Source organism: Phoca vitulina, unplaced genomic scaffold (assembly GCF_004348235.1).
Source record: "Phoca vitulina isolate PV1807 unplaced genomic scaffold, GSC_HSeal_1.0 scaffold18, whole genome shotgun sequence".
Taxonomy (NCBI): domain Eukaryota; kingdom Metazoa; phylum Chordata; class Mammalia; order Carnivora; family Phocidae; genus Phoca; species Phoca vitulina.
The window spans coordinates 8,082,355-8,095,218 of NW_022589721.1; the positions used below are offsets into that span (position 1 = coordinate 8,082,355).

General features: G+C 34.5%; 1 pseudogene; it reads left to right on the plus strand.

The window, feature by feature from the left end:
* Positions 1 to 5,144, plus strand: part of LOC116639581 — a 48,211-nt pseudogene extending 43,067 nt beyond the window's left edge.
* Positions 5,145 to 12,864: the final 7,720 nt, after the last annotated feature.

The following is a 12,864-nucleotide window of genomic DNA, read 5'->3' on the forward strand; positions in this document are numbered from 1 at the left end:
CAGTTTTTTTTTTTTTTTTAAAGAGTCAATACTGAAAGAATATACGTAAGTGTAAAGAAATAGCCTCAATATCAGTTTGTTTTTTATTTTGTACTTCAGACTTAGAATTATAATTTAAAAGCTAATTAAGGTAATAAATGTATACTTAGTCCCAGTGACAATTCCACCCAAAAGCAGCCAAATACTTTTATTCTGTCCACTATTATTTCACATACTGAAGGTAGTGATATAAGATTTTCTTCATTAATTTCAAGGTTTTGTGAAGAAAGAGAATTGCATATTCTTACTTTAAAGAAGTTGTGTTGTTAGTCAGCTTCTGTGGGAAATAGGCTGCCCTACAGAGATTTGTACGCAAGAAGTTTATTGTTTTTAGGAATAACATCTGTGAGAGAGTTAAAAAAACACACAACAAAACAACAACAACAAACAGGACTGAGCAGAGGGATGATTAGAACTGTATACCATTGTGGCAAAGACCAGTCAATCCCACCAGAGCAAAGATGACTCTTCCAGGTTGTTATGATTGGAGGGAAAACGACTGAGCCTTTTAACAGTTTCTTACCCTCAACCCACCTTACCATGCCCATTCTGGCCAGGCATTGGATATGGACTACCTCTTCAGAAAGACACATAATCTTGGTGAGGTGGCTCTCTAAAACTTAGTGCAATTTCTTCAGAGAGACTCAGCTGAGAGACTACACTCCCAGCAGCTGGAGGGATGAGGGCTTCAGCCCTGAAGGTGGTAGAGGATTTTTGAGCCACTTGGGTTTTTTGAGATACTTTAAGTTTGATATGTTGGAGTTAGAGATATTTGGACTCATTTCAAGTTGAGAGTAAAGGCACTGAAAGCTTTATCAGGCTTATAATACTTCTTGGACTTCAGCTAATCCTTATTGGGGGAGAAAAGAGGAGATAAAACAATTTTACAGCTGTGTAGGCTTTAAAATACCTTAAAAGTAATGAAAACAATGTGCAAAGTTCCCTACAATAAAGCCTTTTGCCAAGTGAGTTCATATCTTGAGATTGCTGAGAAAAGACGCCTGACAGTGTATGGGAATGGTTTCTTTAGAAAAAGGTCACATCAGAAGCAATGCACTTGTCGTATGTGTATTAGTGACAGATCTTTATCTCTAACATAGAGATCCAAAATATTATATTTTGAAGGGGAAAGATAGTGAGTGAAACCTGTTAACAGAATAGAGAAATGACCTCTTCTACTCTCCGTAAAGAAAATTGGTCACATACTTGTTTTGCAACAATAAATATACCTAATATGTTTGCTGCAATGTCAGGTCCTTACAAATAATGAACAAAATGATAATTTTGCTTCTAAAGAATGTTTTCGTGGGAAATCAAGTTTTATAAACAAGGGCTTTCTTTGTTTATTCTCCTTTTGAAATATAGCATATAGTCCAGAGAGATAGACATCTTTCAGGGTAGTAAGATCATGCGTTCATCCAATGAAATTAATGATTTAATTTCTGCTGCATTCTTTGACAATAAAATTTTTGCATTTTATTTTATTATTTTTTAAAGATTTTATTTATTTTTGACAGAGGAAGACACAGCGAGAGAGGGAACACAAGCAGGGGCAGAGGGAGAGGGAGAAGCAGGCTTCCTGCTGAGCAGGGAGCCTGATGTGGGGCTGGATCCCAGGACCCTGGGATCATGACCTGACCGAAGGCAGATGCTTAACGACTGAGCCACCCAGGCGCCCAAAATTTTTGCATTTTAATGTGTGGGCTGATTCACATGAACCTTCCAATGAAAAATATAAAATATATTACTGTGATTTCATACTACCCACTACAGAGAAACTCTAAGTCTTCATTTTTTCATTTTATTTCATTATCTTCTGCTCAGAAATATCCAGTGACCTATGTTTGGAAACAGTTTGTGGAAAATGTGTGCATCAGAATTTGGAACATTAGGAAGTTCATGTAACATCAGTCCATCTTAGTCTCCAGTATGTAGAAAAAAACAAATTGCATCCTGTCACAGCTGCCTAATATTTTGGTAGAGATAGGATCATCAAGTTAAGCAGAAGTGTTTTGTGTCTATATAAAACAATTTAGGGAGGTAAAACAATAATCACAAGGTGTTCATATAAAATGAATAAATGTGATTATGTTTAATGAAGTAGGGCAAATTTAGTTCATTCTGAATACAACAGCACTTTTTTTTTTTCTTTTTCAAATTTTTATTTAAATTCTAGTTAGTTAACATATAGTGTAATATTGTTTCCGGGAGTAGAACAGCACTTTCTTTTATTTTACTTTTTTAAAGATTTATTTATTTTTGAGAGAGAGAGACAGGGAGAGAGCAGGGGGTGGGGGAAGAAGCAGAGCGAGAGGGAGAGAAAATCCAAGCAGACTCCATGCTGAGCGTGGAGCCCAACATTGGACTCAATCTCACATCCCTGATCTCATGACCTGAGCCCAAACCATGAGTCAGATGCTTAACTGAGTGCGCCACTCAGGCGCCCCAGAATAGCAGTTTAAAAAAGTTAAAGTAAGAATTAGTTTCTCTTCTCACAAGTAAAGGAGACAGAAAGAAAAGAAATAGAATAAAAAATATAATTAAAACATCCACAATACACGTTTTCAATCTTGCTTTTGATCCTGTATTAATAATTTAACATTTAAGATATTTTTATTTAAATTCCAAATTTAAAAGTAAATAAAGAAGGAAAGAATTAGAGGAATTTTAAAGTGCATAACCTTTTAGGATTTAAGTCCTTGTTTTAAAAAAAGAAAGAATTACTGCATATTAGAAGCTATTATGTACAAGAATGAACACATTAGAAACAATCTTCACAGTTCTTGGTCATATATGAAACATTTATTCACAAGCTGATTTAATAAGGCTTCACTGAAAAATTATTATCTTCTATGTGCTAGATCCTGTGCTATTAGAAAAAGAGCCATAATCTCTACCAATGTGCTTTTGCCTATATGCATACCATATTAATTTATGTTAGTTTATGCATACATGAACACACACACACACACACACACACACACACACACTTAGTTTTTTAATATACCAGAAGTCAAACATACTTCTTACATGAAGTGAAATATCAGAAGGCAGAGTGAATTAGGTTTTGGAAGATTTTTTTTTTTAAGATTTTATTTATTTATTTGACTGAGAGAGACACAGTGAGAGAGGGAATGCAAGCAGGGGGAGTGGGAGAGGGAGAAGCAGGCTGCCCGGATCATGACCCGAGCGGAAGGCAGACGCTTAACGACTGAGCCACCCAGGCACCCCTAGGCTTTGGAATATTTAAAGTGTACTCCAACCATATGTAAGATTGCTTTATATAACACAAAACATTATATTGTTTCCTAAATTCCCTTTAATCTCACCACCATTGCCCATTTTGGATTATGTTACTGATAGTCTTAATCTCCTATTAAACGTTCCTATATGTTTCTTTGACACTACCGCTCCAATCTTCTTATGTAGAACTGATTTTTTTCCTTACCTGCCATCCCTTCATCCCTGTGGCTGAAAGTCACAATAGCATGCTCTTCACAGGCCACAGGAATAAGATATGTGATTCAGACTTGTGGCAGTAAATCACAATGATCTGACTTTCCCAGATTGTGGGGCTAAATTCATGTCAATTAAGTAGATAACTTATCCTCTTGGCCATAGTATTGGGCTCAGGATTGGCCATATCAACCAAGTATGTCCAAAGAGAAAATCTGAATGTGTTTGATGTATAGTCACTGATAAAGATAAGATATTTTAAGCTGCTGATTCATTAAGCCATTGGAATGTTTCTTGGTGTGGCAAACAGGTATCATTTTTCCCAGGTATTGAGAACCTCTTAGAGAGTGAAGTCAACAAACAGAGGCAAACAAATCTACAGAAAAGATAAGGGATAAAGCACTGATAACTTCTTATGAAAAATAGGATCTAAGCATGAAGCTAATTGTATTTATATGGTTCAGTAAAGCCACACTCCCTTTTATTCTTAAGACAGTTTGAGTTCAGTTTCAATGTCTTCCAATGAGAAAGTGATTCCTAATGAATAAACTCTTTATATCTAGAGAACACTTCAGCAGTAGGAAATAGGCTAATCAAAAATAAGGCAGGGAATAATAATATTTAGAAAATTACTTCTATGATATTTGTAGGACATCATGATCAAAATGTATTCACATGATCAGTATCCAATAAGGCGATAATTTAGAGGAGTGAGATGATGAGTTTGAGAGAGTCTTTCAGTCTATACTAAATAACATTCACAAACCTTGTAAAATGTAAATCAGATTATACTGTTTTTCTTCTCAAAATACTCTACTGTAAAGTAAAACTAAAGACTTTCTAGGCTTTCATCCATCCTTCTTATCTGCTTTATTACATCCTTGACCTCATAATCTGCACCCACCCTCTTTCTTACTCTGCTCCAGACACACTGGCCTCCTTACTATCTCTGTAACTCACCAGAAAACAAACAAAAAAACATGCCTAAGGCCTTTATCCTCTCTCTTCTTTTCTTTCTAGAATGTTCTTTCTATGGATATTGACATGACTGACCTTTTAATTACATTTGAGAATTTTACTAAAATGGTAATTTTTTAAAGTCTTTCTTGACCATTCAAATTAAATATCGTATATTCATATTTTCTAAGCTTCCCTACTTTATCCCCTAGCACTTGTCACTATATAATGCTTTATTTAAATTAATATTCATATTGTTTATTGTCTGTTATAAGGCTCGGGTGGTTGGTGTCAAAAGAGCAAGTTCGTGAGAACTGGGACCGTGGTGCTGGTCCTGGCAAGAAGCTACTTCCAAGGCGAAGTGGTCCTTGTGAAGAATACTGAGGATTGCCACCTCAAATCAGCCCTACGGTCATGCTTTGGTGTCTGGAATTGACCAGCATCCCAGCAAAGTGACAGCTGCCATGGGCAAGAAGAGGTCAAAGATCAAATGTTTTGTGAAAGTTTGTAAATACAATCACCTCTTGCCCACAGGGTACCCTGTGGATATCCTCTTGGACAAACCTGTCAGCAACAATGATGTGTTCAGAAACCCTGCTCTTAAATACAAGGCCTGACGAGGGGCTGAAGTCAAGTTCAAGATGTACAAGACCAGCAAGAACAAATGGTTCTTCCAGAAGCTGTGGTTTTAGTTCTGTTTTGTTTCAGTCGTTACAAATTATAAATAAATAAATATATATATATATATTATATAACTGCTGTCATGTGGACTATTTTTTTCCTTTGTTTGTTTTTTAAATTGTATCCTCAGTGCCTAGATTAGTAGTGGTTTAGTAAGGTAGGTGCTCAATAAACATTTGCAAAATAATGAATGAAAATGAGATTTAAAGTCAGAGAGGGAGAGAGAGAATATTAAGCAGGCTCCAGCCCAGCACGAGTTCAATGCGGGGCTTGATCTCAGGACTCTGAAATCATGACCTGAGCCCAAATCAAGAGTCAGACGCTTAACCAGCTGAGTCACTCAGGCACCCCTCGAATGTTTGTCGTTTAAACAAATTGTCTTAGTTATTAGATTCTTTGCCTTTCTCTATACATTTTAGACTCTTTAGAATTCTTTACATGAAATTGCTTGGATCAAGTTTACCTTATGATTAAATCAAGACTTCAATAGCTTAGCTTATATCATTTATTCATTTATCCACTCATCCCAAACATTAAGTACCTACTATGCAGAAGGCACTGTACTGTAGGATAGTGTTCGTGAGCAAACAAGGTAAGGTATAACTCTTTACATTACAGTAGAACAAGTATAATTTAAAAAAAAAAATCAAGTTTACAGGGAGTAAACATAAGAATGATAGAGAACCCTTAACTTCCAAAAATACTTAAGGGAGGTAATAAGATTTCTTTTTGAGGATGTGATATTTGAATTGTAATATGGACTCTTATAATAATACCCCCAACTATTTCTAGGGGAAAAAAATGTTAAGAAATTTACTATTGCCTCATGGTTTATGAATTCATAACAAACCTTTTGGGATTTACTACTTGTTGGACCTGTGAAAATAAATAAAGACAATCTCACTTAAAGTGGAGTTGGGAAGCCCAGAGAGGGAGCATTCACATATTACCACTTGCCTTAAGAAGCATACCTTGCATTACCCAGTAGGAAGAAGCTTACTTTGCACACCCCAACAGGAGGAAGGATTTCTCCTTGCTCAAGCAACAGTCCAGTCAACGAGAACTCAGTGAAACAAACCCCTCCAGTTCCCTCCTTTCCCCTATAAAAGTAAGCTCCTCTCCTTTGTTCCCTGGATTTGCCTATGGTTCACCATAGTTTGCTTATCCAAATTACAAATCCTCTGCTATTCCAAAATGGACTCATTTTGCTGGTAAAATAACTGGCTTTTTTCTTTTTTAAGATCAACAAATCAATATCGCAAAGTGATATATTGTTAGGATTGATACATTTTTCTGAAATATCCTGTTAATTTTATAAAGTGACTTGAGGACTATATAAGTAAACTATGCATGACATTGTCATTGTGTCTTGTCTATTCTACAGTTTATGTTAATGATACTAAAAAATAATTTTCCTGTTGTTTCCTTGTGAGGTATACACAAGTCATTTTAAATCAATAGACTCTATTCCATGAATTTAAAAGACATAAAACTTAAGGTGGCTCATGATTATTTGTTGTATAATCCTTGTAATGTAAACTTAAGGAAAAAAATAACAAGATACACGAAAAAGTTAGTGAAGGTTAATAATTTAAATTTTCAACAAAGTTAAAATTATCAGTTTGTACTGTTTCTGTAAACAAGTGGTCAAAATAGAAATATAGGATGATTGCTAATCATAGAAGTAAATACTTAAGGTAGTCATTAAAATTAAAGAGCTGCTATTATCACTGCCATCCTAATAATAATGATAGCGACAATAATAAATATAAATTTAAATCATTCTAAAAAGTACTTTTTAAATGTGAAAAAATATCAAGAACACTGTTGTGCTGTAAGCCTACTGGTTTATTTGCATCTGCTTTCAATCTCTTCTCAATGTATATATATTTGCATACAATGCATATATATATGCATACAAGCACACATACAATTTTATATCAGATTTTTAATGACAATATAATTCTTCATAACTAATATTAGACTTATCTCTTCCATAACAAGTATGATTTTTTCTACTTAATTTACAATCAATTTTTGGCTTCTCTTCATTATTCTGCAACACAGGAAGTTGATCTTAATAGATTGCATCTGTGGGTACTATCTTCCCTTAGTTTCTGGTTGAATTAGCAAAGGATTCAATAGCAGAAGACTGGATGACAGGGGCAGGGAATATATAGGGATATTTCTTCACTTTGAGCTTTGGTGATGGATTTGCTGTGATCCCTCTCATGGTTCCAGCTACCCTTGGATTCAGAGACACCATTTTCCTATTATCCCTTTTATCCTTTGGGCCTGGGGAAGGAAATGGCTTCTGGCTATAGCTAGTCTTTGGTTTACTAAATATCTTTTGTTTGTTCCCTTAACCCTTTCTACAACTCTGTAAATAATATTGTCTTTAAATTATCTTTAGATATTTAACTAATAATAACTTAATTAAATATTTAATAATAACTTAATTAGATAAATTAATTCCATATGAATGTATCTTTATGATTCTGGTAGACCCTAATATAACACATTTGGAAAAAAGCTTAATAGTATTTCACGTAATGAAATTGACACTACCAAGTTTAAATAAACAGTTTTGATTTCCATGATGTGTTAGATGTGGAAGCCAGTTTCATTCATTCTTCAAATACAAAGTACATGCCTATGAGTTCTAGTCTCTGATGATACTTAGACTAATAAAATATGGTTTCTTTACTCAGGAGAGAACAGACTATTGTGAAAAGTTTCCCTCCAGACTGTTCTATACTTGAGATAAGCAAATTCAGTAATAGGAAAAAAAAATTACCATCATTGTAATGTGATCAAGATAATCTATCCAAGTATGATAGCAATTTGGAGTAACTGTCCTGGAGGAGCTGAAATAATTCTAATTTAATATTCTGAGGACAGATCTGGATTTGGCTCATGTGTCTGTACTCCTTAAGTAAGCTAGGCTTCTAATTTTAATTTCAGTCTTTTTCTAGGGGAGATGTATCATTGAAAAATGATATAGATTCAAATAATGAGAGACCCAAAGTAATGTTTATGCAAAGCTGTTCCCTCCATTTTTATTTTCATGAGACCTTGAAAAGATTACCAAAGCCAAATCATACCAGAAAAGATGGGATATTATAAGACATTAAAATGATATTATCACAGAATATTTAATTGTATATAAAATAATCATGATATAAAATTGTTTTAAATGTCCAAAAACAGCTTTTAAATTTATACGTTTCATACATACAAAGGATGGATCAGTAAGAAGGTTAATTGATAGCAAGCAATACTTACTTCCATCCCAACACAAACCAAGATATCCCACACAAGAGGAAAATATGTGGACCTTCAAACAAAATTTAAAAAATGTAAAGAATCCATGGAAAATGAAAGAATGTTTGTTAAATGAGGACAACTTTCAAGTCCAGATTAAAGAAGGGTTGGATGCTTCTTTGGGGATAGTTTATAGAAAAGTGTTTGCCTTCCTACTAACATCTCAAAAAGGACAAATAGCAGCACCAGTCCAGGAACATAAGATTTGCCAGGGTTCCAACACAGTGATGCTAGGATGGGATGAGTAACAGGTGAAACCATGCAAGCGGATCTGCCACCAGTGAGTGTTCTTGCTAACCACTCTGTTCACTACACTCTCAGGGATGGACAATTACAATTTTAGGAGAACTTCAGTGCCCAGAGTAGCTATACACACAAGTCAGGCACGTCTGGTGAGAAAGTATCCAACAGTGGTGAGGGAAAAGGGGCGAGGTGGTTTTGCCATGTCACGTTCCAAATCTTTTTTACCCTTGGGCTTTCTGTCTCCTCCTACTTTATAACAGACACCTTTCCACAAAAAAGACAAAAGAATGGTGAAACTCAGTTCTGGTTTCTGAATTTCTGTTTTTCCACCTTACTAGCTGATAACTAAAGCTATTAGAAAAAATGAGTTCATGTACAAAAATAAGCATGAAACATCAAAAATAAGCTCAACATCAAAGATTCTGCACACGTGAGTCATCAAAATCCTTAGTGTTAACTTGTACTTTTGCCCTGCTATTAAAAATGAGTGAGAGAAAAGCATCAAAAAATTAAATCATATGTTAGAGTCTATTTTAGATTTCTAAAGTTATTTTCTATAATAACTTTTGTTATCTTCCTATTTATTTTCTGTCCAAATGAATTAAGTTTCAGCTTCACATTAAAAAGTAGTTATCCCAAAAAATATTTATCACAATGCCCACATATGCAAAAATACCTAAAAGTACTAAAAATATGTGCATCCTATTTGCTTCCATTATTTTTACACAATCAGGGGAAGAAGAACAAAGTAAGAATGTTAGCTGAGGTAACACAAAACACTCTTCAATAATTTCTCAAACTGTACCAACATGATTACTTCTAAGCCTACATTTTTGAGTGATAAGTAAACTTTAGGGACTCAGAGCATTATTTTTATACATGTAATCCTTCATTAATAAGTTTTTCAGCAGTACCTGCCCCACAACCCTGTGAAGTGCTTGTTTTTGTTTTGCATTTCTCTTTGCCTGAGAGTCTCCTTCTCAGCAGTGTTTCAGAACTGACAGTTTTGCTTGTGATGATAAGAGCTTGAGGCCTCAGTGGCATGCTGAGTACTCCAGGGTTTCCAAAAAAACAAACCAAGACCCCACACCTCTAAAATCAGAAGAACAGCGAGACTCTGACAAACAGTAAGTACTGCCGTGAGGTAAAAAAAGAATAAAGCAGGTAAATTAATCATAATCTATTCTTACCTTTGTAAAAGATTCAGGTTCAGCTATTTTGCATTACAGTTAGCCCTTCCATTAATTTCTGGTTTTTCTTTAATTCTGGTTGACAACCTGTAAGGAGAAATGTTGTTATTAATGAGGCCTAAGTATGTGTAAAACTTTTCTAAAACTGTTTCTAAAGCAGGTTTCTAAATGCCTTGCAATATGCCCAACCAATCTGTTTAGGGATAGTTAAATTAGGATGGTGAAGACTAATGAGGGATTGAATGGGCCAGCCATTATCTGCCCCAGCAGCTTGTAGATACAAGTAACCATGAAGAAATTTTCTTTTTTGAGAAAAAAAAAAATCAGGACTTTTTAATGTGAGATTTTCTGTAGAGCCAGGAGAGGAAATTTTTTTTCCCCCCACAATGATTAAGTACAATCTAGTTTTCTCAAGCCTCTCGACCCGTGTTTAGAGATAAGCTTTCAAAATAGGATTAAGCAAGATGTCACGGCCTCATTCCTATATCCTCAGATATAAGAACTGCAGTCTCTCAAAATAATCCTTCTAAATATTTCTGGGTCATCTTACATGTACTCATGAGCATGGCTTCTCCTGTCAGTCATTGATTGCTACTCCAAAAGGCATGAGTTAAGGACAACCTAATCCAATAAGCATCTCATCTGCTGAACCACAAGCTTCTGAGGGTCCAAGATGCCAAAGCTATTTTTTTCCATTTGTTTATCTATTTATTATTTATTAAATTAAGATCATTCTTATTTTCCTTTTGGTTATTAAAAAAAGAATGATATGTGCCTCCCTATACATTTTTTCTGAAATATTTCTCTATACTTTCTGTTCTTTTTTTTTTTTCTTCTATGCTCCCAGTCTGCAGAATTTCAGGAAGTTCTATATCAAATATATATAAAGGGGATTATATTTTTAAACCTTAAGAAACATTAGCAGCAAACATTACCCATAATTAAGAACACTAGAAAAGTTTAAGCCGTTATAAAGGTTTAAAATGCCTTATGTATGAATTCTGATTTGAAATATTTTGTTCCTTTTGATTTCACAGTTTATATCTATTTAGTCATAGGTCAAACTCAGAGTAAAATTGCATTAAATCTGTGTCTCTTCATTGTTGGTCTACTTATTTCTATTTTTTCCTTCCACGAATACATTTCACAAGGGCCTCACCCATGAGTCCAGTGGAGTGGAACAATCTACAGTCTGGACAAACATCATAATGAACTCAACATCTTCTTTCCCTCTGTCAATCAAAATTTTTTCAGATTCACAATATACCTGGATTTCAGTAAATTTCTTAGCCTTGATATAAATCATATTTGGTGACCTGTCCGTTTAGTTTGCCAGGAATATCCAAACCTCACTGTCTGCTTATACCTGAACTGTGAATGTGCTATACTAACCAATTTTACTTTTAATTTCAAAGATCAATCATGTTGGTATATCCCTCTAGAAAATGATGACTAAAATGTCTGTGTGAAACTGGCAGCCTTAAACCAACAATCTGATCCTCCATTTCAACTAAATGTTATTAAAATATGCAATGCAGAAGAGGAGAAATCATGAAAGAATTTATTAGTTTACTCATACTGGACCCGTGATTACATTTTTGAGATACTAGGGAAATATGTACAAGATATTTTAATCAATATAACCTGAGCCATCAACTCTCATGGGATGTGGTTTTCACATCCTGAATAAGTATCAGTGTGTTTCGCTCAATCATATCCCTTTTCTGTATTCACTAGGAACATTATACAGATCAAATCAATCTAAAATGAAAGGTGGGGTCATATTTAAAAAGAAAAGCGATCACAAAATGGCAATGTAAGATGTTTGGGTGTATGTGGACAGGTTCTTATTTTAGGATATATAGCTTAAATAAATATAAATAAATAGATTTACATAATTACATAATTGCTTTTGTAAAATATAGATTTACATAATTGCTTTTGTCCTTTTTATTTATTTTTTTAAGATTTATTTATTTATTTTAGAGAGAGAGCACTTGAGCAGGGGGGTGGGCAGTGAGGAGCAGAGGGAGAGGGAGAGAGAAAATCTCAGGCAGACTCCCTCCTAAGCATGGAACCTGACAGGGGGCTCCATCTCATAACCCTGAACTGAAACCAAGAGTCAGGTGCCACTTGGGCGCCCCTCTTTTATCCTTTTTAGTACTATCTGCTGGAGCCATGGTTTTTGGTGGGCTGTCTTGCTTATTGAATCATTTTCCTGTAGCAAGTTAGCTAAAGAGGTAAATGAGGAAAACTACCTTAAGTCCTTTATATAAAGCATAATGATATTACACACAGTAATTTTCTTAACCTTCCTATGTTTTTTTAATGAAATGATTGAAACAATGTGCAGAAGCTTCACCCAATTTCTTAAAGTTTCCATGACTCAATAAATTTTCCTACAACTACTAGCAACACTGACATATGAGTTTTTGAAAGAATAAATTTTTTGACCAAAGCAGTATCTAGAATGAGTCATTTTGAAAATCTGACTTAGAGAACAAAAGTTACAGCCTTCCGATAATGACCCACAGCAATTTGCACAGACACAAGTCAGCTGAAAATCACGATTTAGATTAATTTCTTCAGTTGCTTAATGAGCTTTGTAACAGAATCGCCTATTAGATTTTTTTCATAATGGTGAAGATACATAATAACCCAGATAGATTGTCTTCTGTTCCTGCACTGTGGTTCACAGCTTGGTCAATGTAGAACCACCTTCAAGGCATGAACATTACCATCACTGACAGAAAGAGTAACTGAGTAATCAAACTGATCACACAAGTTCTGGAATTCCACACCAAAAAAACACAAAAATGTATAAATAGGATCATTTAATTAAAAATTAAGAAGTATCAGCAACAAATGTTTTTCTGTAATCAAGTATTCAAAATGTTTAAATTGTTACAACAATAGAAATATTATATGCATGCATTTTATCTGAAAAGCACAGTGATATTTTTCTCCTTGACTT